Below are 25593 nucleotides of genomic sequence, written 5' to 3'. Positions count from 1 at the left end.
CCTCAGACCTGAGAGGCTAAAACGCTTCTTCAACGAGCTTTGTCGTGACACAGGGAGCCGGATCCAATTCTTGGCACACTCGACTCACTTCAGTCACTTCGGCAGTGGGGTTTTTTAAAAAATACAGAGCTCATATTTGGCCTCATTATGCGTCGTATTGTTGCGCTCCTTATTACAAAGTTTCAGACAATTCGACCGAGAAAAACCCCCCATGCTGAATCATGGAAGTGCCCAAGTGGTTCTGCACCCTACGCGTTCCTAGATGTCAAATCATTTTGATATGAATTCGGACCACTTCTGAACCACTGAAATTGTACCACAATGAACGCATTTGTTTCGCCTGGAAAAAGGAAAAGAAAGCTATCAATGTAAGTGGAATAGAATATTTAAATTTACTGGTAAGTGACTGATAACAAGAAAATGTAAAATGTCCTAATGGCTCAACTTGTTTTTTCTCTTCCAGAAACCATTCATCTTTTTGTTTTGATCTCAACTGGCTCTTGTTACTTAGGCAGTCAAACTGCCTTTCATTCTACTCCCTGTTATTTTTAAAATTTCCCATAAAGCGATCCGCAGTTTGATAAGTTGTACTTTCAATTACAACAGGGCTGATTGGGATCCAAATAAACATTAACAAGGTCATCGAAACAATTGCAAATTGTATTGTTATAGCAAAAAAAAAAAAATATTCCAATACAAAAAAATGTGAGATTCGATTTTATTATGGACCTTCCTTAGCCGAGTGGTGAGAATCCGTGGCTACAAAGCAAAGTCATGCTGAAGGTGTCTGGGTTCGAATACCGGTCGGTCCAGGAGCTTTTCGTAATGGAAATTTCCTCGACTTCCCTGGGCATAGAGTATCATCGTACCTGCCACACGAAAATCGCGAAAATCGCAACTGGGGCAAAGAAAGCTGAGAATCAGGCTCTGTCCCAATGAGGACGTTAATGCCAAGAAAAAGACGAACCAATTCGATTTCCATTCACTTATAAGTTTTCCGCTAAACAACTCGAAGATTTTTTATTACACAGCGTGATTTATTAACCTCCCACTTGAATTCTTATCATTACTTATCACTTTTGCTATACAGTTTTCTAATTGGAAGTCTGAGAAATTTGAGAACCGATCGCCGCTCGATTTTCAGTGTTGTTGTCTGCACTTTTTGCTGCTGGCACCAATGGTAAGTACTTTAGAAGATGTAAACAGTTATCACCCTATTAACAGCTTGGATTACGACACGGACATTTTACCACTCACTTAATGTTTGGTCTTCTAAGATTCTAATAAAAACAAAATCAAATTTCGAAAGGCACTGGATGTTATTTTGCCAACATTTCACGGTTGTTTCTAGGAATGAGACTTAAAATGCACATTTTTAATCCCTCCCATCGGCTAATTGCAAACAAAAAAAAACTTGTCAAATTTGTCCAAAAACCATAAGCACGTCTTCACTTAAGTTCGAGTACACTAAAATATTTCTAGTACTGGTAGTTGTATAGACGGGTAATCTCAAAATAGATGGTCGTCTCCCTTCGTCCGCAGGGCACCACTATCTGGAAAAGAATAAGCAAGGAAAGCTACTGTCCACTTTTTAGGGTAAGTGATAAAAAAACGAAGCAAATCAAACGAGCATCGCAGACTTTTCATTCAATGATAAGATAAGAAAGAAAGGGTTCCTACATGTCTCAATGAAGAATAAACGAATGGACATCTGGTGCAACTGATAACGACAGAAGAGTTAAAAATAGATAAATGTACGCCGTTCGGTAAACGATGGTCGATTCAACACAAACAAGCAATATTTTCGACGATAAGATAACAGTGTTTTCAAACAATGTCTTATCACATTGCCAAAAAAAGTCAGTAGCAAGTGAAACGGCAATGGAGTAGGACGCGTTTTTATCTCTTAGAGTTTACGAATTCGAGCTAGGAATTCAGGTTCGATTCGTAACGACGGTGCTCTGGAGCTAATTTGATCGCTCGAGCATGAACTGCGGACACTACATTTACATTTTGGTTGATCCTAATGCAACGAAAGGTGCAGTTGCTGCAAAAGTGGTGCAATAGTTCAACCATGAGCATTGTCAGATTAATGTGCATATAAAATTATTCCTGTAACTGCGTATAAATATGGTAAGAAAGATATATCATCGAATCAAAAAATCTATGCTCATTGCCGTCGCCTGGTAGCAAAATTACGTATTTAGAGGAACCTTGACGTTCGTAACAACTTTGCCAACCTTAAAAATTGTCTTCTGGAAATTTGTTCATAAGGTCATGTCATGTTTTGGCCCAACAGATTTCAAATTTGTCACTAAGCGGCCATTCAGGCGGTCAACCATTTGGTTTATTTGCTGTGATTTCGAACTTTGTCTATTCGATTAAAAAACTGTATCAAAATATCAGGCGCCCAGATAGTCGCAGCAGAAACGCGCAGCTATTCAGCTAGACCAAACTGAGAGCCGTGCGTTCGAATCCCACTGGTCGGGGATCCTTTCGTTAAGGATTTTTTCTCGATTTTCCAGGGAATAGAGTATATTTGTACCTGCCACACGGTATACACATGCAAAAATGGTTAATTGGCAGGGTAAGCACTAGCGATGGGCAATTTTGAATCGATGTTCCGAACATCGATTTTTTCGTTCCGATTAATCGATTTTTTGAATCGATGTTAGGACCACTCAAAATCGAGTGAATCGATTTTTTTTATTCGATTTATTGTTTCGATTCAAAAGGATGAAATTGATGAGATTTTCTTAACAAGTTTGTGAACCATGAACGAAGTTTTTAATCAGACTTGCACCGTTTAATGTAAAATGTTCAAATTTAAACGTTATATAATTAAAGGAATTTAATAATTGCATTTGGTCTTATTTTTTTTTTTTTTTTTCTATTTCATTTATTTGAGGCTCAATCGCGTTTAACGCTTTACGGAGCCGAAATTCATTTTTTGTATTGTTTACAAATCATTCACTTTTTTGTACTAAGATTAGTATGGGATGGAGCCAGGGTACTCGTGGCAACTCGAGGTTAATGGTCACAATTTTTGGAAGGAAGGACATGGTGAGGATTGGGTTTAGGGTTTTCTGCAGCACATCCGGGAGGTATATCGTGGTATTGCGTTGAACGTGTAGTGGCGTTGGTACCAATTTCTTGCCGGTATTCGTCTGCTGGATGGCCAGGATCCTCAATCCAACATACAGGGGACAAAACACAGAAAAAAAAAACTGGAGAAGAGAACACAAGAGAATTAAACTTTTATACAAGACAAGCGGAGGAAATCGTAAATTGCGACCATATAAATGAAATCGCGGGTGCCCAACACATCTCTAACTGGAACATAGGGTTGTCTACCTCGGGCCGCAAGGGTATCCAAAAGTTGCGCTCTGGAGGCGTCCATATCCGGGCATTTCCAAACTACGTGATCGATGTCATCATAACCATAACCACACCTATTACAAACATTGCTCAGCGCGAGGTTAATCCTGTGCAAATGTGTACCTAGCGAGTAATGGTTGGACATAAGTCTTGACATCACGCGAATGAAATCTCGACCTACATCCAAACCTTTCCACCACGCTCGCAAGGAAACTTTAGGAATTATGGAATGTAACCACCGTCCCAGTTGGCCATTTAGCCAATCGCTTTGCCAACCGTGAAGAGAACTTTGACGTACTAAATGAAACAATTCATCGTGTGAAATTCTTCTATCATATATCTCACCTTCCTCAGCGCCCACCTTTGCGAGAGAGTCCGCCTTCTCATTGCCATAAATTAAGCAATGTGAGGGGACCCATACAAAGGTAATCTTATATGATCTTTCGACCAGTGCACACATCTGCTCTCTTATTTTTGTAAGAAAGTAAGATGCATGCTTAACATGTTTCATCGATCGAAGTGCCTCAATAGAACTGAGGCTATCCGAAAAGATGAAGAAGTGGTCTGCGGGCATGTTTGAGATCATCCCCAATGCGAAGTTGATTGCTGCCAGCTCAGCAACGTAAACCGTGCAAGGTTCCTGAAGTTTTCGGAAGGCGGAAGAGTTTTCATTGAAGACACCGAAGCCAGTGGATCCATTGATACGGGACCCGTCAGTGAAATATCTCCTGTAGGAATCGACATTCTGGTACTTTGCGTTAAAAATACGTGGAATCGTTATACATCGAAGTTGATCTGGGATTCCATGAATAGCTTGTTTCATGGACAGATCGTATTCAACAGAGGAACTATCATTGGTGAAGCGTACACGTGGAGGGTTATAACACGGAAGGCTAATGTCAGATGACATATAGTAGAGATAAACTCTCATGAATTTCGACTGAGTATTCAGTTTAAGCAATTCTTCGAAGTTTTCGATGACGAGTGTGTTGCTCACTCCACACTTAATAAGTATTCTTAGCGAGAGCTCCCAGAATCGGTTCTGTAGTGGTAAAACCCCTGCCAGAACCTCTAGGCTCGCATTATGTGTCGAGTGCATACACCCTAAGGCGATACGCAAACAACGATATTGAACTCGTTCCAATTTAATCAGGTGGCAGTTTGCTGCTGAGAGAAAACAGAAAGAGCCGTACTCTAGAACAGAGAGAATTGTTGTTTTATAGAGTTTTATGAGGTCTTCCGGGTGAGCACCCCACCATGTTCCGGTAATTGTTCGTAGAAAATTGATCCTTTGTTGGCATTTTTCCGTTAAATACCTAGTATGGGTTCGCCAAGTGCCTTTTGAATCAAACCAGACCCCAAGGTATTTCGAAGTCAAAGACTGGTCGATGTCTGTTCCCAAAAGCTTAAGCTTTAGTTGGGCAGGATTCCGCTTCCTTGAAAATACAACCAGTTGAGTTTTTTGCGGCGCAAACTCGATCCCTAAATTTCTAGCCCAAGTTGATAGATTATCAAGGGAATTTTGCAATGGTCTTTGCAAGATTTCCGCTCGTGGGCCCTTCATAGAGACCACAGCATCATCTGCAAGTTGTCTAAGCGTGCATGGTTCTTCCAAACAGTTGTCAATATCTTTAACATAAAAATTATAAAGCAAGGGACTTAGACATGAGCCTTGGGGAAGACCCATATAGCTAATTCTGGAAGTTGTCAGTTGACCGAGAGTGAAGCTCATGTGTTTTTCTGACAACAGATTGTACAAGAAATTATTCAATATTCCAGGTAGTCCACTATTGTGCAGGCTTTCTGACAATATCTCTATGGAAACTGAATCAAAAGCGCCCTTAATATCCAAGAAAACCGAAGCCAATTGCTCCTTGTCCGCAAAAGCTAGTTGAATATCTGATGAAAGCAACGCTAGACAATCATTTGTTCCTTTGCCCTTGCGAAAGCCAAATTGAGTACTGGAAAGCATGTTGTTTGATTCGACCCAGTGATCGAGTCGGGATAGGATCATTTTTTCTAACAATTTCCTTAAACATGATAACATAGCGATCGGGCGGTACGAATTATGATCAGACGCTGGTTTCCCAGGCTTTTGAATAGCTATTACTTTGACCTGTCTCCAATCAGGTGGAACAATGTTGTGTTCCATGAATGAGTTGAACAGGTCAAGCAACCGTCTTTTAGCGATATCAGGGAGATTTTTAAGAAGATTGAACTTAATCATATCGCGTCCCGGAGAGGAGTTGTTTGATGAAAGAAGAGCTATAGAAAATTCCAGCATAGTGAATGGTCTGTCCAACGCATCGTCTCTCTGGGTTTCCCAAAATGGCGGTTGAGCTGGAACTGAGTCTGGACAGACCTTTTTTGCGAAGTTGAATATCCAACGATTGGAGTATTCGTCTCTCTCATTTGAGGATGAGCGGTTTCGCATGTTGCGAGCCACTCTCCAAAGCGTCGTCATTGAAGTTTCTCGTGAGAGGCCATCGATGAAATGTCGCCAATAGCTACGCTTCTTCGCTTTAATAAGATTCTTCAGTCTTTTTTCGAGCTTTGAGTACTCTAAATAAAGTTCTGAGGTACCGTATCTACGAAAAGCTTTAAAGGCATTAGATTTTTCTCGATACAACTGAGTGCATTCATCATCCCAACCAGGTGTGGCTGGTCGTCTTTTGAAGGATGCACTTGGAACTCGTTGCTTTTGGGATTCTAATGCACTTTTATAAATCAATTCTGATAGGAATCGATACTCATCCAACGGTGGGAGAGTGTTGAATGATTCGATACCGAAAGTTACCGCTGATGCAAATTTTTGCCAATCTATATTCCTAGTGAGGTCAAAAGGAACCTGAATTGACTGTTCTGACCTTTCACAATTATTGTTGATAGAGGTTATTATGGGCAAGTGATCACTACCATGGGGATCATCGATAACCTTCCACATGCAATCGAATGATAGTGAACTTGAACCCAAAGACAGGTCAAGGCGGCTTTCTTTGCCGTCGGATGAAATACGTGTCACTTCACCTGTGTTTAAAATGTTCAAGTTGAAATCGTCGCATAAGTCATAGAAAATAGCCGCTCTATAATCGTCATAAGATTCGCCCCACCCAGTACCATGGGAGTTCATATCACCCAGTATTAAAACCGGGAATGAGAGCATAGAGACTGCATTCCAAAGATGACGGCGGTTTATTGAAACTCTTGGAGGAATATAAACAGAAGCTACGCAAAGATCTTTACCCTTTACGTTTATTTGGCAAGCAACGATTTCTATGCCTGGATGAGTCGGGATGGGGATTCTGTAGAATGAATGGCACTTTTTGATCCCTAAAAGCACACCCCCGTAATTATCATCTCGATCCTGGCGTATAATGTTAAAGTCGTAGAAGTTAAGATCATCTTCAGAAGAAAGCCATGTTTCACAGAGTGCAAATATATCACAATCGGAATTGTGAAGCAAAAACTTAAATGTGTCTAATTTAGGTTTTAGACTATGACAGTTCCACTGTAGCACAGTGATCATATCTTGTACCTCACTTGATGAATTAGCCATCGAAAGATATGAACGAAGCAAGGAGGGGCCACGAGATAGTCAATTCCCGGAGATATTCTTCTATTGCGGGGAGAAAAAGGTCGAGTATGCCTCTGAATGAGTCTGAAACTCCGAGAGCATTACATATGCGATCCACAAGGGCCGTAAAAGTTATCAGTCCTCGCTTAGCCCGGGGCGTTTTCGAGGAAGAGCGAGGGACTTCAGTAGCATTTCTTTTGCTTTCTTGTCTAGAGCTTCTTTTCGAAGTGTATTTTATCTGTGGAGGCGGGGGCGGCAGATCTTTGCTGCAACACGGCACGGAAGCATCAAAGACCTGTTTCTTCGGGATTTTCAAATTTGCCCCACCTCCTTTGGAATTAGGCAAACTTCTGAGGGAAGATTTCAATACCTTACGGCGCAGTCCCGGAGAAGATGGAGACTTTCTTTTACCGGGTGCGTGTACCTCCGAAGAATCTCCCCCATCGGTTTCGTCGTCGTTCGCTTCATTGGAAGACAACTCTTGAAAAGAGTTACCAACTGGGATGGCTGATGAAGACTCTTTTGCAGGCGGATTCAAAGCTTTCACCATTTCCGCATACGTCTTCTTGGAGCGCTTCACAATTGAGCGACTCTCATTTCGAATGCGCTTTTTGTATGCCGGGCATTTCTGCAAGTCATGCAGATCCTTGCTACAGTAGCTGCATTTTTCAGCTTCCTGTGTGCAAGCATCTTCTAAATGAGCTTGGTTGCATTTGCCACAACGGGGCTTGTTGTCGCAAAAGCTAGCACTGTGGCCAAGCTGCTTGCAGTTGGTACAATTGAATACCTTCGGCACGTAAAGACGCACTGGGTAAAAAACACTATCAATGCAAACAAATTTCGGGAGGACGGAACCAGGAAAAGTTACTCGAAACGAGGCTGACGGCGAAAAAACTTTCTTATTTCCTTCCATGGAAACTGATTGCAATTGTTTGCAATCCAGTATAGCCACATCAGGAATTGACCGGTTATCAAAAACACCTTTGCCAGTCTTAATGTCTTCACATGTCAGACTCGCGTCGATGATTTTCCCTTCCACCTCGACTTCTCGTGCAGGAATATAGGTAAAGTATTCCACAGCAAAAGCCTCATGCTGAGCAATCTCATTCGCTGCTTTGTAACTAGGTGCGGTTACACGCAGCTTGGATTGCTTCACTTGGTGAATAACGGTCCCAGGATATTTACGCGTCAGCTCTCGAGAGATCGAGAGCACGTTCAAAATCTTATTTTTGCGCCGGAAATAGACAACCCAAGGCCCAGGCGAAGACGGTTGATAAAACCGCGTTCGAGCAACAAGATCTTTAGGAGGCGTATCGCCTCCATCCGATTCGTCCATGCGGGAAAAAATCCAACCGCAACCGAATCAACAATAATAATAATAAAAATGTAGAGAAAAAAAAACAAAAAAAAAATTAAAACGATTGGAAAATATTAATCAATTAGTGGACTATTTTGTACACACCTCCCCTATAAAGGCAAAAAAAAAAAAAATAAAATAAAAAAAAAACTTTTGAAAAGAAAAAAAAATCAGTCAGTGGACTATTTTGTACACACTTCCCCTAACCCTGCAAACAAATTTGCACCGGGAGAGAGACAGAGGAGAAGCGAAAAACAACCTTGAACTCAAAACTGTTTGTTCGGGAGATGCGAAAGCAATTCAATAGAGTATGGATAGGTATAGAAAATTGCTACTTATCCGTTCCCGTTTGATGACGGCACAGCAGCTAGCCTTCCACGTCGTAGGTAGGCAAATATGTCTCGCCGTCCTCGCAGCAGATGTACGCGGGGGAACAATTATCGGTGGAACGATACCCGTTGACCCTTGCCAACCTGGTTCGCTTCCTTCGATGCGCGCGGTTTTAAGCACTAGAGGCACAATTGGTAAAAACCCTTTGGTCTTATTTTGAGACCATGTTTTCATAAATTTCATTTGGGCTTGAAAATCGAATCGATTCAATAACATCGATTCGAATGATTCGATTAAATCGGTGAATCGATTGGACATATCGAATTCGAATCGATTTAGTAACATCGATGTTCTGGAGAAATTCGCCCAATGCTAGTAAGCACTCAGATAATAACCGTAAAAATGCTCATTATAACCAGTGATGGGAATGGTAATAGTAGTAGGCTTGACTTTTCGCGAAAATCACGTGGCTCTCCCAGTACAGTAGTTCAAAAACGTGAATCTCATCAAGTAGCCTCTGTTGGGTGCACGAATTTTCTAAATCATGAGTGTCATTGAAGGCTCTAAATACGGGAAATGCAGCGGGAAATAGAACATTTTTCTACAGTAATTTCGGGTTGCCCTTAGCAACGGGTGTTTTCCAATTTTCAAGGCATTTTGCCTACAGCAGCGATGGACGTGAGTTTCACTGGCTTTGCTGACTGTGATTGGCTTTGTTTGGCTACTGTAGAGTGAGTTTCAGATTTTTTCCCAACCCTGATTATAACACAAGCTAAGAAGCAGACTCTGACTCAGTTGGGAAGATCACGCCAGACAAAAGAAAAACGCAGTATTATGGCGATAAGATAAAATTGTTTACAAACAATTTTTTATCATTTTATCAGGTGGCATCTTATCAAATCCAATCAATAAAAAAAATGACAATAACACGTTCGATGATAATAGAGTACGATGCTGTTTTACGTCTTTTAGGTCATCAAATGTTCATTTTTTTTATTTGTGAGGGCATATCTCTAGAGCCAACTGCGAACTCCATGTCTACCTTGTGATTGATCCTTGCTTGTACAACAAAGCTGCGTTCTAGGGGCGGCAAATTTTGATGATTTTTGATAAGATATGTAAGCATTTTAATTCATTCCAGAAATATGTTGAGACAGATTTTAAACTCTTCAATAATAGGGCGCAGAACCACTTGGGCACTTCGATGATTCACTTTGGCAAGGGGGGGTTTTCTCAACCGAATTGTCTGAAACTTTGCAGTAAGAAGCGCTTCAGTACGACGCATATTGTGGCCAAATATGAGCTCTGTAGCTTTCAAAAAACCTTACTGCCGAAGTGAATTAAAAGTGCCAATAATAGGATCCGGCTCCCTACGTGGAATTATTTTCGGATGAATCTTTAGAATAAATCCTGCAAAAGTCCTGGAGGATCTTGCAAAAAACAAGTAGTTCCTGAGCATGATTGTAACCGAATGTTACAGGATTTTTTAGAATTTTAATGTTTGCTTTATATATATTTTGATACTGTTACGTTTCTTTGGTTAGTAGGTGTTGGGTTAGTAGGGTTATTTAAATGTAAATTGAAAAAAAATGTATGTTGATTAGTAGGGTTAGTCGTTTCAAATTCAAAAATTGTTAAAGCATTACAAAGAAGAGTGGGTACAAGTGGGAGACATATTGCATAACTGAGTGGGTACAACAGCATACATATTCGGCGGGCGTAGAACATCATACAAAAGGGGTGGTAATAATGCACGTCTCATAGTAGGAGAGATTGTAAGGATTGAGGCGCAAAATTAATTCGCCATCTCTCACTTAAATTGTGGCGTTCGTGTGCTTCGGATCGTAAAATTTTAAATTAAAAGTGTCCTTACGTTGTAAGTCAAGTGAGTGGTGAAGTGAAACGGGTGATATTAAGTGTTCAATCAGGACCTTTTACGGTACTCTGCCATTTTGTACGCCAACGAAAGTTGGCGAAGCACACGGTTCGGCCTAGTGGTCCCTAGTTGGCCATTACGCCATTACGAAAAAGATTAGTGCCGCTCTGGTCTTGCGTGGCCATAATCGTTAAGGAGCAATTCCTCGGGCCCCAAGGGCGCCCTAAACGTCAAAGAGGACCCCTCTCGGCAGAGTCACTCCGGCCTTGTCCTGGGCTCTGTCGATGTAAGCCAAAGAGGGAAGACGCCAGAAGACAAGTAGATCGCACCTTTCTGCCAAGTCGATCTACTACCGATCCACCAAGTCAACTTTTCGACCACCACCACCACCACCATTACCTTGCTGGGTAATCCGCTGGAGGCTCACCCAGCCGGCTCGCAGAGACATCGTCGGCGAGCGCTCGTCCATCGGCATCGAGATATCAGCATCACCAACAGTACCGGTACGTGTCCCAAAACCCTTCTACACCCACTCTACACCCACAGTTGTAATTAATTTTCAATAAATTCAACCCACACCCCATTTGCAATAGATTTTCAATAAATGCCATTAGTTTCCTCAAATTAAATTTTTTCCAAAATCCCATAACCCAAGTAAGGTGACAGTATCTGCACGTTGGTCGCGAAGCCCCTCCACACGGAAAAAAATCCGTTGCCGGATTCATGAACAAAAAGTCATGATTTCATAAAATTTAATGTTTCATGATATCATGACTAAAAGTCATGAAATCGTGACTATTATGCAATAATTCGTATGCTCAGGGCGTTATACTAATCTAACTGTCACTTTCTTCACCTTAGTCAACGTGCCTCGTGGCGATCGGTGATCTTTTCTAGTGAAATTATATAAAAAAAAAATGTTTTGAAAAAGTTTAAATTTTTCGGAACCTTTTCATCATATCGATGACATTCTTGGTGAAATTCTCGTGAGTTCCAACATTGTTTCACGACATAATCAATGTACTTACTTAATCGTAACTTTGCAGAACCGGGAAATATTTCACTTTGAGCGAAAATTTTGCTGGACAAGCTCATCGGCGATTTTAACTGTTCGGAAGTGATGCATACCCCACGTCCTATAACAGAGCAGGTCACAAAAGGCCTTCGGCAGCTGGATGATCCAGTTCCACTTTCCACATCCGCAGAGTTCTTAAGGAGTGTTCCATGACTCATGCAATCCACCAGCCCAGGGACCATTTACCAATTCAATTGATGCTCGAAACAAGATTTTGCGTACAAACCTAACCACCGAATGTTCGCGTTCCTGCTAAAGATGTCACACTCGTTAGGTTGACATTTGTGGAATGTTTTCACGGTTTATTACGAAACTATCGGCACAAAAGCAGTAAAACTTTGTTTTATTTGTTTACCTTTGGCAAATATAAACTGGGATCTAAATTGACGTATAATGTTTCGTTTTCATGAACTGAGTTCATGATTCAGGGATCCTGCTTCATGATTTCATGACTCAAGTTGCCACTTTTCAGCACCAAAATTGGAATCATAAATGACAGGCATCTCAATACATGAAAAGTGCTTATGTTTTCATGACCTGTGTTCATGATATCAGATCCTGCTTCATGATTTTATGACCGAAATTGCCACCTTTCGTATCAAAAATAGGAATCATAAATGACAGATGACTAAACCCATGAATTTTATTCATGGTTCCAGCTTACATGCTTCATGATTTGAGAATTTTAATTGCCATTTTTCTTCGCTAAAAATTGAAAACGTAACGTACAGCCGGCGTTACGGTAAAATGCTTCATGATTTCATGACTTTTGGTCATGGTGTATTTTCATAACATGAAAACACACTTTCCTCCCGAAATCATGACTCTTTCTCCTGTTTTAGAGTGCCGCATTTTTACCCGTGCGATTGCCCGGTAGTAAGCCGACCTTGAGACCCAGCTTGAGGGGTCCCTTGCTACTGTAAGTTTACCGCGAGCTTTGCTAGGATAAAATGATTGATCGCTCGCAGTTGCTTCTCTGTTGTAGCATGAACAGCTGTACTGCGATGGATGGAATGAAAATGTAGACGTGTTATTTGCTTTCAGGAATTCATTGAACCCTCTCGACTTCGACAAGAATTTATTTTCATTTTTTTTTTTCGTACAATTAAAATTTGATGAAAAATCACAATTTTTGCGTCCTAAACCTAGTCTAAAACCAACAAATAGCCACATTTCTTACTTAAGCAGCATTCGAACCACCACGGCATTTATGTCATTTGTTTTGAATTCAAACATGAGACAAAACTGCTAGTCCACTCGAACTTTAGCACCGCTTTACTCTACTCGATGGACTAGTGCAGCAGGCGTTCACACAAAAAAAAAAAAAGCTTGATGATAACTGTAGCTATCCATATATAACTTTCTTGAGAAATTTATCTATGTATCTTGAGGGAACTTCTTTAAGTACCATTAGTAATATTCTTGAGGATTTTCTGGAGATAGTAAGTGAGGTTCAAGCAACTAGTAATGTTTGAAATTTGACACTCCGTGCATAAAATGGAGCTTGTGCACATATAAACTATCATAGTCGTCGGGCAAATGCCGGAAATCTCATCCGCTATAATTGAATTGCTTCAACAACGCGTAAACACCGAATTTCCGAATCGTAGCTTAACTAAATGTCGAGACGACGACATATAAAATAAATAAGGCAGGCTGACGTCACTTCTACCGTACCCTATGGGGCTCTGCACAAAAATCAATCTCTCTCTTTCACTTTTCCATGAAATTAGTAAACAACAAGGCCAGTAAACGTCAAAATCCCATACAATATCAAAACAGTGCAGAGCCCCATACCGTTCGGAACACTAGATCATTTTTTTTCTCTCAGATTTGTTCGAGGTGGTTAGAAATGGCGTCGTCAAGTAGCTGTCAGTTTTCGGAATATATAACCTTCTTAACATTGTACACCGTGGTCGAGACGGGATGTTGGTTTTAAGCATTTGATAAATCGATTGAAATCTTGAAGGTCTTCTCAAAGAATTCCAGATCTTTTTACTTCCTTACCTATTAACAGGTCCAGTAAAACTCAAAATCCATTTGGATAGCAAATATGTTTATACTTTACTCTTTTTCGAATTGTTCTCCTTCGATAAAGAGTGTCCCAGAAGTGATAACGAGAATCACAATATTGATTTTGAACAAATAAACATGTTGTTATTTTCGTACAGCTACGCCGCTCATATGATATAATGCAATTTGTTAAAAACTGATAAAAGCAGTTCTTAGAAATGTAACAAAATCAACGAACATATAGTGAAATCGCGAATGCGAATATTATCAAGCGTGTAAAATAAGTCTTCAGTGGGCTGGTCACTTAGTGCGAATGTCGGAAGAAAGAATTGCGAAAATAATATTCAGCAGGGAAACAGGTAGAGGTCGGCGGCTTCGGGAAAGACCACGAATACGCGGGATGTACGCAGTGGAAGAGGACCTGGTGACCCTAAACGTTCGGGGCAACTGGAGAAGTTTCGCCCCAGACCGACGAAGATGGAGCTCTACAATAGGCCCGGCAATGGCTTGACGCTATGCTGTAGCCATCAAGGTATCAAGGTAGGTATAGCGAAATCGATCGCTTAAAAGTCAAAATCTGCTCTTGATAAGCGTAAGAATAACATGTGTGAAATCAAATTTTTATCTAGCCTTGAAATGATTACTTTTGAGAACATCATTATCAGCTTCTTACAGAGGTGTGTCAATTTCCTAGGAAAGCTGTTTAATCAACACTGCAAAATTGCGTTTTGTTATAAATCCTTATTGAAATTGAACGTCTGAAACCTAATTGGTTGAGCCATTTTATTACATGCATTTTTTTTTTTCGATTAATTCGTTAACATCTAAACAAGTACCACTGAATCAATAATTCCACGCCATAATACTCGGTTCATGGCCGCATCTCTCCATCCTCGGGACTGCCCTACGCTCGCCAAATCGATGCGCACTTGATCCGCCAAACTAGCTCGCTGCACGCCTTCAACCGGATCCGAAGCGAACACCATCTTTGCAGGGTTGCTGTCCGGCATTCTTGCAACATACCCTGCACATCGTATCCTTCCAGCTTTGGCCACCTTCTGGATACTGGGATCGCCGTAGAGTTTGGCGAGCTCGTAGGTCATCCTCCATCGCCACACACGGTATTCATGCAAGATTGTCAGCACCTAACATTCGAAGACGCCAAGTGCTTGCAGGTCCTCCTCTAGCATCGTCCACGTTCAATGCTCATCAAGGGGGTGGTCACTGTGATGCTTCCATGCCGAGAAAAGCCCCTCCTAGAGAGAACAGGCCGCCAGTGTATTGGTGGTGCGAATCAATTGCAAATCTTCGAGCAATCTGCCTTCGGGCTAGACGAAGAATGCAACGCGCACGCACAGAAGCACAAAGAGAGGAACGCGGTGCAGCATTCAGAGAGGCAAAGTTGGCTCTCAAAAAGGAAATCAAGAGTCGAAAACGGGCATGCTTTGAAAGTCTATGCGAGAGTGCCAATTCTAGTCCATGGGGTGACGCCTACAGAGTGGTAATGGCTAAGACCAAAGGAGCCATAGCGCCCCAAGAGAAATCGCCCGAGTTGCTGCGATCGATAATCGATGTACTCTTCCCGCACCATCCCATAAGCCCATGGCCCCCAGCGCCGTATGCGGCAGATGAAGGAGAAGAAGTGGCGAGAGTGACGAACGAAGAGCTGGCAGAAGTCGTGAAATCATTCGCGTCAAACAAGGCACCGGGACCCGATGGTATCCCGAATGTTGCCTTAAAAGCGGCAGTGAACACGGATCCGGACATGTTCAGAACCACGATGCAACGCTGCATTGATCAAGGAATCTTCCCGGATGTATGGAAGCGACAGAAATTGGTGCTACTACCAAAGGCGGGGAAACCACCAGGTGACCCGTCGGCGTATAGACCTATCTGTCTACTAGATACGACGGGCAAGTTATTAGAGACTAGTACCGTATACGGAGAGTGCGGACGGCCTGTCCAACAACCAGTTTGGATTCAGAAAAGGTAAATCTACTCTGGACGCCATCCAGGCGGTCGTTCAAACAGCTGAGGTGGCAATCGAGCATAAAAGGAGCGGCATCCGTTACTGCGCGGTTGTCACTCTGGATGTGAAGAATGCGTTCAACAGCGCAAGCTGGGAAGCAATAGCACACGCGCTTCACCGCCTCAAGGTACCGGTGCAGTTGTGTAAGCTTCTAGAAAGCTATTTTGATGGTAGGATTCTACTGTATGACACAGAGGAGGGGCAGAAAAGCGTTCGAATTACCGCGGGAGTACCTCAAGGTTCAATCCTGGGCCCGCTGTTATGGAATGCGATGTACGATGACGTACTTAGGCTGCCCCTTCCGACGGGTGTTAAGATTGTTGGCTTCGCCGACGATATCACCCTAGTGGTCTATGGTGAATCGATGGAGGAAGTAGAGTTAACAGCAGCGCACTCTATTTCCCTGGTTGAGGAATGGATGAAGTCTAGGAAACTAGGACTGGCCCGTCACAAGACTGAGGTGGTGGTGGTCAACAACCGCAAGTCCGAGCAACGGGCGCTTATCTCGGTAGGTGATTGCACCATAGAGTCCAAGCGATCCCTTAGGCATCTTGGGGTAATGATCGATGACAAGCTGAGCTTCGCTAGCCACGTTGAATATGCCTGTAAAAGGGCATCTACGGCTATAGCAGCGCTTTCGAGGATGATGTCTAACAGCTCTGCTGTAATTGCCAGCAAACGCAAGCTGCTGGCAAGCGTGGCGCTATCCATACTAAGGTATGGAGGACCAATCTGGTCAAAAGCGCTTAGAACGAACAGAAACCTAAAGCGGTTGGAAAGCACGTACAGGATAATGTCCTTAAGAGTAGCAAGTGCATACCGGACGGTATCTAAAGAGGCCGTGTGCATCATAGCCGGGATGACGCCCATCGGGCTCATCATCAAGGAAGATGTTCAATGCTTCAACCAAAGGGGTACCAGAGGAGTCCGCGACACGTGTAAAGAGGAAACGCTCAGAAGCTGGCAGCAGGAATGGGATAACTCCACTAAGGGTAGATGGACCCATCGACTAATAAATGTGTCAGATTGGTATGGTAGAAGCCATGGGGAAGTGAACTTCCACCTGACGCAGTTTCTGTCAGGACATGGTTGCTATAGACAGTACCTGCATAGGTTTGGGCACTCAGAATCTCCTGCGTGCCCCAATTGTGCTGGTGTAGAGGAAACAGCGGAGCATGTCGTGTTCGATTGCCCCCGTTTCATTGTTGTGAGAGGTCGCATGCTCACTACATGCGGAGGGGACACGTCCCCCGACAATATAATAGAGAGAATGTGTGCGGATGCCGAGTGCTGGAATGCAGTAACTACGGCTGTCACTCACATTATGTTAGAATTGCAGCGTCTATGGCGCGCCGACCAAGAGTTGGCTGCAGAGGATTAGCCCTGCCGAGGCTGGTCCCTTGTAACATTGTTTAAGTCGGCTAGGAGAAGCAGTTTGCCTAGGCTACTTCTGCTACACGTGTTGTGCTATGTGCACTGGTCCCTTCCCGAAGAAATACCGTAAGGTGGTTCCGGGGAGATGAGGGTCTGAGTCCAAGGGTCATGTCGATGCACTGTTCACCACTTGAGCAATTCTAAATGAATTGCTCATGCACAGTGCATAGGCTGGTTTTAGCGGGTCGTCGTTGGTGCGTCATCCCCGCATTCCCTGAGTTATCTTCTCAGGGGATCTGTTTGCAGATTTCCCCCTTGTAAAAAAAAAAAAAAAAAAAAAAAAAAAGGGGTGGTCACTCTACACAGTGCGCCTTGCACAGCTTTGGCGCATCTCGGCACATAGACTGGCACAGTGTTCGAAAATGGGTTGCTTTAAAATTACAGTGAACTTAAATTTCATTCTCAGCAATCATTGAGTTTTCTTTGTAGTTTTCTTCCTGTCAAATGAGGAAAAAATGTATTGCTTGAAAGCAAGAAAAACTTATCACTGTTTATTATTATTATTGTTTTATGTTGTCTACTCATAAATTGTTATTTCAGATCGAGGATATGGACTATAGATATAACTAACTATATAGGAAGAAGAACGCTGGGGCCGCTGTTGGAACATCTTTTGTGGGGCTATAACGTGGCACAGATTGAGAATATTCTTGAGAAAACCCTTTTCGACGAATGCCAGACTGGGTTCTCTTGTTCATAATAGGGGTATTCACTAAACAGCGTAAATCATCGCGTATATCGTGATAAACTGACTATTTTAAATCTTTCATGAAATTGCCTAAATTGCGAAGGAAACATTTCAAACTGTTGAAATTCGACACTTTATCAATCTAGGAAGGCGATGATTATTGTAATATATGTCGTCATAAGATCAACAAACGAACATTTTTCCAATTTGAGAAAAGAATTCGATGAAAAAATGGGCAAATATTCACGAGTAAGATACTGATATAGTGGTTTGATAAGATCTGAAATTACTGGTGAACGATCATGGAATAAATTTAGCCTTAAATTTGCAGAATTTTCGTAGGATGAGGCCCGAGATGAGCAGATAGTGATGCAACTGACCGCAATAATTGATCTTCAAGAGTAGTGCGAGTAGTGTGAAAAATCGGCAGGGCTTTCCGTAATATTTGTCCCTCTCTGCAAGTGCCCTCAAGTGCCTCATTATTCAACTGAAGATAGAAATTGAATATTCAATAATATGTTGTGTGTGTTTATGTTATTCTATCCTTCTTCTCGAGATGAACCAGCCTAGGGCTGAAAATCTCTTAAATAAAGACAATAATAATAATAATAATAATAATAATAATATGTTATTCTATATACAAGGAATTAAATACCTTATTTAGCTTAATAAATGCCTGACACAAATTTATACATACATCATCACTCGATTATCATTTATTATAGAATTTGATCCCAATATCCCAAATGACTTTACATAGGAGGGGCATTTGTCTCTGTAGCTTCCAATTAATATTTTCATTTAGTTACTTGAGTGTTGTGCATCCTACCTACAGTAGGTACTGAAATAGATATTATAACCTTAAAAAATCTCTTTCAACTCAGTTGCACATTATTGCTTGCCATTATTTATTGAGACAGCGGCCAAACCTGCAACAGATACAATTAACCTTGCTTCAATCCGTTTAAAGACAACCTGATGAATAATTTCCTTTAACAATAGAAGGAATCGTTTGAATTTTTAAATGCGAAAAAAAAGTTTGAGAGTTCCAACAACAACAACCCTTGAAATGCCATGCGTTTATGGCGGGTAACTAGATTATTGAGCTCCCTTTTGACATCTGATTGAGTAATACTTCATTTGAAATATTTCTTTGCAAGAATTACGCAGAATCTAACTTTACGCAGCTTTAAGTGAATACCCCTAATGATTACTTGGACTGGGTAAAATCCAAGTAAATCATGTATTCCAGTTTTGATCTCTTTCAAGAGTTGTGTTTGATCCTTCGACCTTGACGCTTGCTCCTGCGGGGGCCGGCGATGAGGGCAGGATCAATCGTGTCGCGCATCGGTCGAGTAAAGTGAAAAGTGCCACGTTCGATTAATTCTTTTTGATCTTTCGACGTTGACGCTTGCTCCTGGGCAGTGCGTCAAGAAAGCCCGAGCAGTCGTCAGTTGTTTTCCCTCTCGGATCACGCGCCTATTTTCTCTGAGTGCTTTCATATAGCCTAGCAAACGAGTGAAGCTGAAAGTGGATTGTTGCTGCTCAAGGATGACGGATCAATTGGTGAGCTCGTTTCATGCTACTATTTTTTATCTATAAAATATGTATGACTGCACCAGGTTCGTCACGTCAAGTGTCGGCATAATTTGTCTCTACATAGATATTGTTCATATCAAATGAAAATATTATATATACATATAAGCATGTTTATATCTCACCAATAATTATTTGTCATGGTCTTATCGCTTATCAAAGTGAATCCTGGGACCCAACGATCCTCCCTATTGACAAACATCCCTCCCAGTAACCTTTGTGGAGATGCAGAGGCAAACACGGTCTCCAAATAGCAAAGGTTACACACTAGCATTCCTTCCCTCAATCCCACCTGACTGCAAGGACGTGGCCGGCGCCGTTATTGACCCTGTATAAATAGAGGCACTGAATTATGCACACTGAAGAAGATTATGGCAAATCCCAGCCGATCTTCTAGTTGATTCCTTGTGCATTTTCACTGACTTCGGTCAATCACGGAATAGCAACCATTGATATGTGTAGTCAGTCTAAACTAAGCTAAGCTATTACGTGGCACAGATTGAGTACAAGAACAACAAACATATCAGTGACAGTTCTCTACTATAGTCTTTTATCTCTATTTATGCAACCCAGAACTCAGGAAGAATGAGTATTGGTATGTGGGAGGAAACCTAAGACCGTGTTAAAATTCAAAATACTACGGCGAATGCCCAAATATGACCTTCAACCATCCAACCTTTCTTGCCTCCCCAAAAATTGGATATCAGTCAAGTCATCGTGCAAAAGTTTGGGTTCACCCCTCAGAACCCAAACTTTTGCACGATTTACATCATACTGAGGGGTGAACCCAAACTTTTGCACGATGACTTAACTGACTGTTTCATTGATTTTGAATACTTTTTAAATTTTTCCGCCAAAATCTCGTGGGGCCTCTTCAAAGAATATAAGATTATGATTCTAATGATATTTTGATTTAAAATTTTAGTCGATCCAATGCTAAGAAAATTAGATATGATTTTTCAGTGTGTTTTTTGAAAAATGTCACAATTTTAGGTAAAAATTTAGTATTCAAAGTTCAAAAAATATTTTTGGAAAAATACATACGAAGTAAGAATAACTCTTTGCCTTTCGAATGCGGCTTAAAGAGTTTCAATTGGACGTGTAATCACAGAGATATTGACAGAACACTTTTGTATGTTTTTGAGGGGGTGAACTTATGCACGGGAGTGTAGGTATGATAGGCAAATAATTTCAACATTAAATAAATCGCACTCGCTCTGCGCGCGTGTTTAGTATACATGAGATGGATGGATGGATTTGAAAAAAGTCTGCGTGGTCTGTGAAAATTTGAATTCTAAACTTGTAACCAACTAAGTTATTGGGTCACCAAATGGCTCGGTAGCTTAGTTGGCAAAGCGCTCGTCTGGCATACAAGAGTCCTGGGTTCAAATCCCAGCCAAGCACGTGATTTTTTCATAATTCCACCCATAATTTATCCATCTCTAACATGCGTAATATTTTTTTTGCAATTTCTTATCATAATAGGCTGTTTTTCATCACGCAAATCTGTCATGAAACGGCCTACTTTCCAGCACTGAAGTATGCAGTGCGGGAATAGTCATTACACAACTGAAATCAGTACTGTAATGATTCATTCCGATATAATTTCATATGCCCTCAAGTAGTCTTCTATGAAATCGAAAAAAATGTTGTACGCAACTCGTTGCAGAACTCATTTTTTGCAGCACTCATTATAATTATCTTACTCGGCAAGCCTCGTAGGATAAATTTGCGACTCGTGCTGTAAAAATCATAATTCTGCAACTTGTTCCGTAAATTTAGACAATGTAGACAATTTTACACCGTCTTCAGTCAAAGGCTGCACAGACTGGACGATCACTAACATTAAGCAACGGACAACACGGAACACCCAGTAGCCCAGCGATGATTTTTTCGTTTCAAAAGTTTCCACCGACTGGAGCGGGAATCGAATCCACGCGCCGTGACACAATACGCCTAAATGACTGACGCCGCTAACCGCACGGCCACGAAGCCCACAAATTACCATGCGGTTTGGATTACCGTAAACCCAGTCAACATTTTGGTTGGTATAACTTTTGTTATACATCATTCTATATGAATCAATTCAATCGTATAGAATGCACGAAAAGGCTATATACCTACCGAAGTGGAGGCTATATGCGTACTTGGCACGACTTTCTGCGATCAGATATACGATGCCACAAAATTTGGATGAAAATAAAAAAAAAGTCTCCAGCTAGCCTCGAACACGGGACCTCTGGACCAGGAATCAGGCACCTAACCACTGTACCACCAAAGGTTGCATATCCGATGGGTGATTATTTGCCAATATTAATACATGTTTCATGTACAGCGACACATACTTTGTTGTTCTTTGAGGCCCATCGTCAGCAGATAGACAAAGTTTGGATGGCAATTTTTGCTAAGTTATTACAATTTCATACGATGCTTTCTGGATTGATATATGATCTTTCAGTTTATATAACATAACGCGATTCTATGTTGCACTATTGACGACATGTTTTGTTGTCAACACAGATTGTCGTTTATGAATCGTATTGGGGATTTATATACAACTTGTATTGACATTGATAACGCTTAATATGGCATCTTGTGTGATTCTGATTTTGGACGCATGAATATGTGATTTTGAATGCACATTCTTATACGATACGTGGTTCACTGGGAAGCTCAATATAAGCGTCATTTTATATTATACGAAAGATAAGTTGTTTATATAAATAAAAATGGAGTGGTGTTTGTATGTCACGAAATTCGCATGAGAACTAATGAACATAAGTTGACGTAAGTTTTTCACTGTTGTACTCTACGAGAGATGCGACGTGATTGTGCGATAAAAATATTTGGGAGAGTCTCCGGAATGAGGTACCTATACGGGAGAAGTATAATGGGTTATTTTGTATGGGAAATACAATGACATGACGTTTTAAAACTGCCTACTTGATGGCAAGACGAAGTTTGCCGGGGCCAGTTATTTATAATATTTCCTCTAGAGGTGAATGATTATAGGATAACAAAACCTCTAATGAATGAAAAATGAGAATTGAGAATCTTTTTCAGAATCCCTTCCTTAACTTCTGGATTGAACAGAACGCTGCCAGAAAGCCTTTAGGAATTCCAACCCGGAATTCAATGAGAATACAATACAGAATATAGATTCTGCCAACAATTGAGAAAACTATTTATAATAAAATGATTTAAGGGAAATCCTTACGAATTTCTTTATAAATATTAAAAAAAATTCTCTCACTACTCAGTTATTATTTTTTTTTCAATATTTCTCCACAGTTTCCTTTACCGCTATGCAAATTTTTGAATCAAAAGTATTCTGGCGGGATTTCCAAAAATTTTACTCTGAAGATTCGGAGCCAAAGACAGATGTGACAGGTTCGATGATACTAGGAAGCCCTAGGAAGTGGAAAAATCAAAATTTCCAACCCTAAAAGATCCTCGACCGGTGGGATTCGAACCCACGAAAATCAGCTTGGTCTTGCTGCATAGCTGCGCGTTTACTGCTACGGCTATTTGGGCCCCCGATCGACTAATCTGGATCTGCTTCTTTTACGCTGCCGAGATATCTTTGCCGTGTCTCACCGTCCAATACAGGGCCACAAAGAGTTTGTTGCTCTTGAACAAATGATATTTCCTATCAGGATCACAATTCTAGTCTAACCAATAATGTTGTAGAGCAAAAACTAATGTTTAGCTTTCCTTTGTTGAATGTATACAATACAAACAGCTCATTGACGTTGCGATTGTGTCTTGCACCCAACCCCTTCAACTTTTGACTCTTCTACTGATTGTTTTCCTTAGATATTAGGTCTTCTTAAAAAGTTCCATCTTTATCAATTCCTTTGTCTGGATTATAAACTTAAGAGTTTTTTATAAATACAATAGGAATAGGTCAGCCATTGAGGAGTGTCAATTTCCCTGGAAACAATGGATCTAAATTGAAGTATCGCGTTTCTTCGTCAACCTTAATCTATATTTGACTTTCTAGGAATTGTAGATAGTACATAATCGTCATAAAATGGATTCTGTTGATTCGTTTCATTTTGCAGTATCATTGATCAGCGGGATAACATTGATTGGAATAACCTTGCTCGTAAAAAAAATCGTAAATACATCTTTGGTTGTTTTATTTTCAATGCATGAATGCTGCTTTTTCTCATGCGTAATACAATTTGGTCCATGCCATAATTTCGGCACTTTTCGAAGCAATGATTTGCATGATGATAAAAAAACATGATGGTAGCAACAGTGGAAAAAAGATTCATTCCCACATTAAATGTACCATGTACAATAAGCTTATAACACCGGAAGTCCTTTACGGACATGAAACGTGGACGATGCTCGAGGAGGACCTCAAGCTCTTGGAGTCTTCGAAGTCGGGTGCTTATGACGATCTTCGGCGGCGTACAGGAGAACGGTGTGTGGGAGCGAATGATGAATCACGAGTTCGCTCAACTCCACGGCGAATCCAGTATCTAGAAGGGGTCAAAGCTGGAAGGATACGATGGTCAGGGCATATTGCAATAATGCCGGACAACAGCCCTGTTAAGATGGTGCACGGTTGGTACAAAAAGGCGTGGAACGCAGTGAACTAGGTGAGCGGATCAAGTACACAGTGATTTGGCGATCGTGGGTAGAACCGAAGATGGCGAGATGTGACCACGGATATATTTTAAATATAATCAAAACCTATCTACATGGAGGTTCAAAACTGCCGAAAATAAGTTTAATAGAAATAATATTGAAACACATCTTTAAATACGCTTCAAACTATCAGAAAACGTAAGTTACATGCGATGTACTGACTCCACTTATTTAAAAACATAAAAAACTGCTACATTTTTATATCATATTTAGGAAATGCCCAATAATATGTGTAAATGGGGACGGACCTGGTGTAGTGGTCAGAACACACGCCTCTCACGCCGAGGACCTGGGATCGAATCCCATCCCCGAGATACTCACTAAAAATTTCAGTGACGACTTCCTTCGGAAGGGAAGTAAAGCCGTTGGTCCCGAGATGAACTAGCCCAGGGCTAAAAATCTCGTTAATAAAGATAGAAAAAAAATATAATATGTATAACATTTGTCCTCATAAATCTGTCTTCTAGACCGTAATGCATTGATAACACAAAATTAACGTTTCATATCAAGTTTGACTTTCTTGGAAATGTTCGATCCATCGGCGCACCCAGTAGATTAAATTGGCCTTCCTCGTATCAAAACTGTCAGACTGCAACGTGACAGATTTTGGGTGTGTTTCAGATTCGCCGAAAGCCGGTGGAAGATGATGTCAATGTCGACATGTGTTAAATGAATTTTTCACGAGTTCATAGCCTGCATTGCTCCCCACTTACTCCCATTCATAATGATTATGATGATGATGATGAAAATGTTCGGATGGAAGAGAACTGTTGCACCAATGCCTCCGGAATTGCCACACGGTGAAGCTACCACAGACGATAGGGGAGACTGGGTAGACCATATTTTGTCGGAATCTATAACAGTTTTATTTTTAATAATTTTATGCTATACTCAGGGAAGTCAAAGCTGAAAATTCATCAGATGGTATAGAGAACATGTTCAAGAAAAAGTTTGTTTGAATTAATTAAATAAAGCTCAACAGAAATCTTTGAATGGATTAGGAAAATCTTTTTGTTTTTGCGTATATCTTAACAAACCGTCTCAAATTTACAAAACTTGTAGCAAAATTGAAAATTCCATCATTTCACATGAGTTTCTGTTAATTATGATCTCTTAAATAATATACCGGCAATATATTCGAGGCACAAAATATTTGATTGAAAACTTCCTTTTACATATAATTGTGATATTCTTCTTCTTTCTGGCGTTACGTCCCCACTGGGACAGAGCCTGCTTCTCAGCTTAGTGTTCTTATGAGCACTTCCACAGTTATTAACTGAGAGCTTACTATGCCAATGACCATTTTTGCATGTGTATATCGTGTGGCAGGTACTAAGATACTTTATGCCCAGGGAAGTCAAGAAAATTTCCAACCCGAAAAGATCCTCGACCTGTGGGATTCGAACCCACGACCCTCAGCTTGGTCTTGCTGAATAGCTGCGCACTTACCGCTACGGCTATCTGGGGCCCCTTATTGTGATATCTTTAATGCTAAAAAGTGTTACGGGATAATTACTTCGCTTGGCTTTAGTACATATAGTGGAAGAAAAAAGAACAAGTCTTCTCAACTTTGGGCTTCCAATT

General features: G+C 41.0%; 1 protein-coding gene and 1 long non-coding RNA gene across 2 annotated transcripts in view; both read left to right on the top strand.

Moving 5' to 3' along the window:
• Nucleotides 1-25593, top strand: part of LOC5563894 — a 569696-nt gene that overhangs the window by 480563 nt on the left and 63540 nt on the right. The window lies entirely within an intron of this gene.
• On the top strand, nt 150-493 carry LOC110675530. Its single transcript, XR_002499575.1, has 2 exons — nt 150-368; nt 464-493. It is a non-coding gene; the product is annotated as an uncharacterized LOC110675530 (long non-coding RNA).

The sequence above is a fragment of the Aedes aegypti genome, chromosome 2 (assembly GCF_002204515.2).
Source record: "Aedes aegypti strain LVP_AGWG chromosome 2, AaegL5.0 Primary Assembly, whole genome shotgun sequence".
Taxonomy (NCBI): Eukaryota; Metazoa; Arthropoda; class Insecta; order Diptera; family Culicidae; genus Aedes; species Aedes aegypti.
This window is presented reverse-complemented; position numbering and strand designations above follow the sequence as displayed.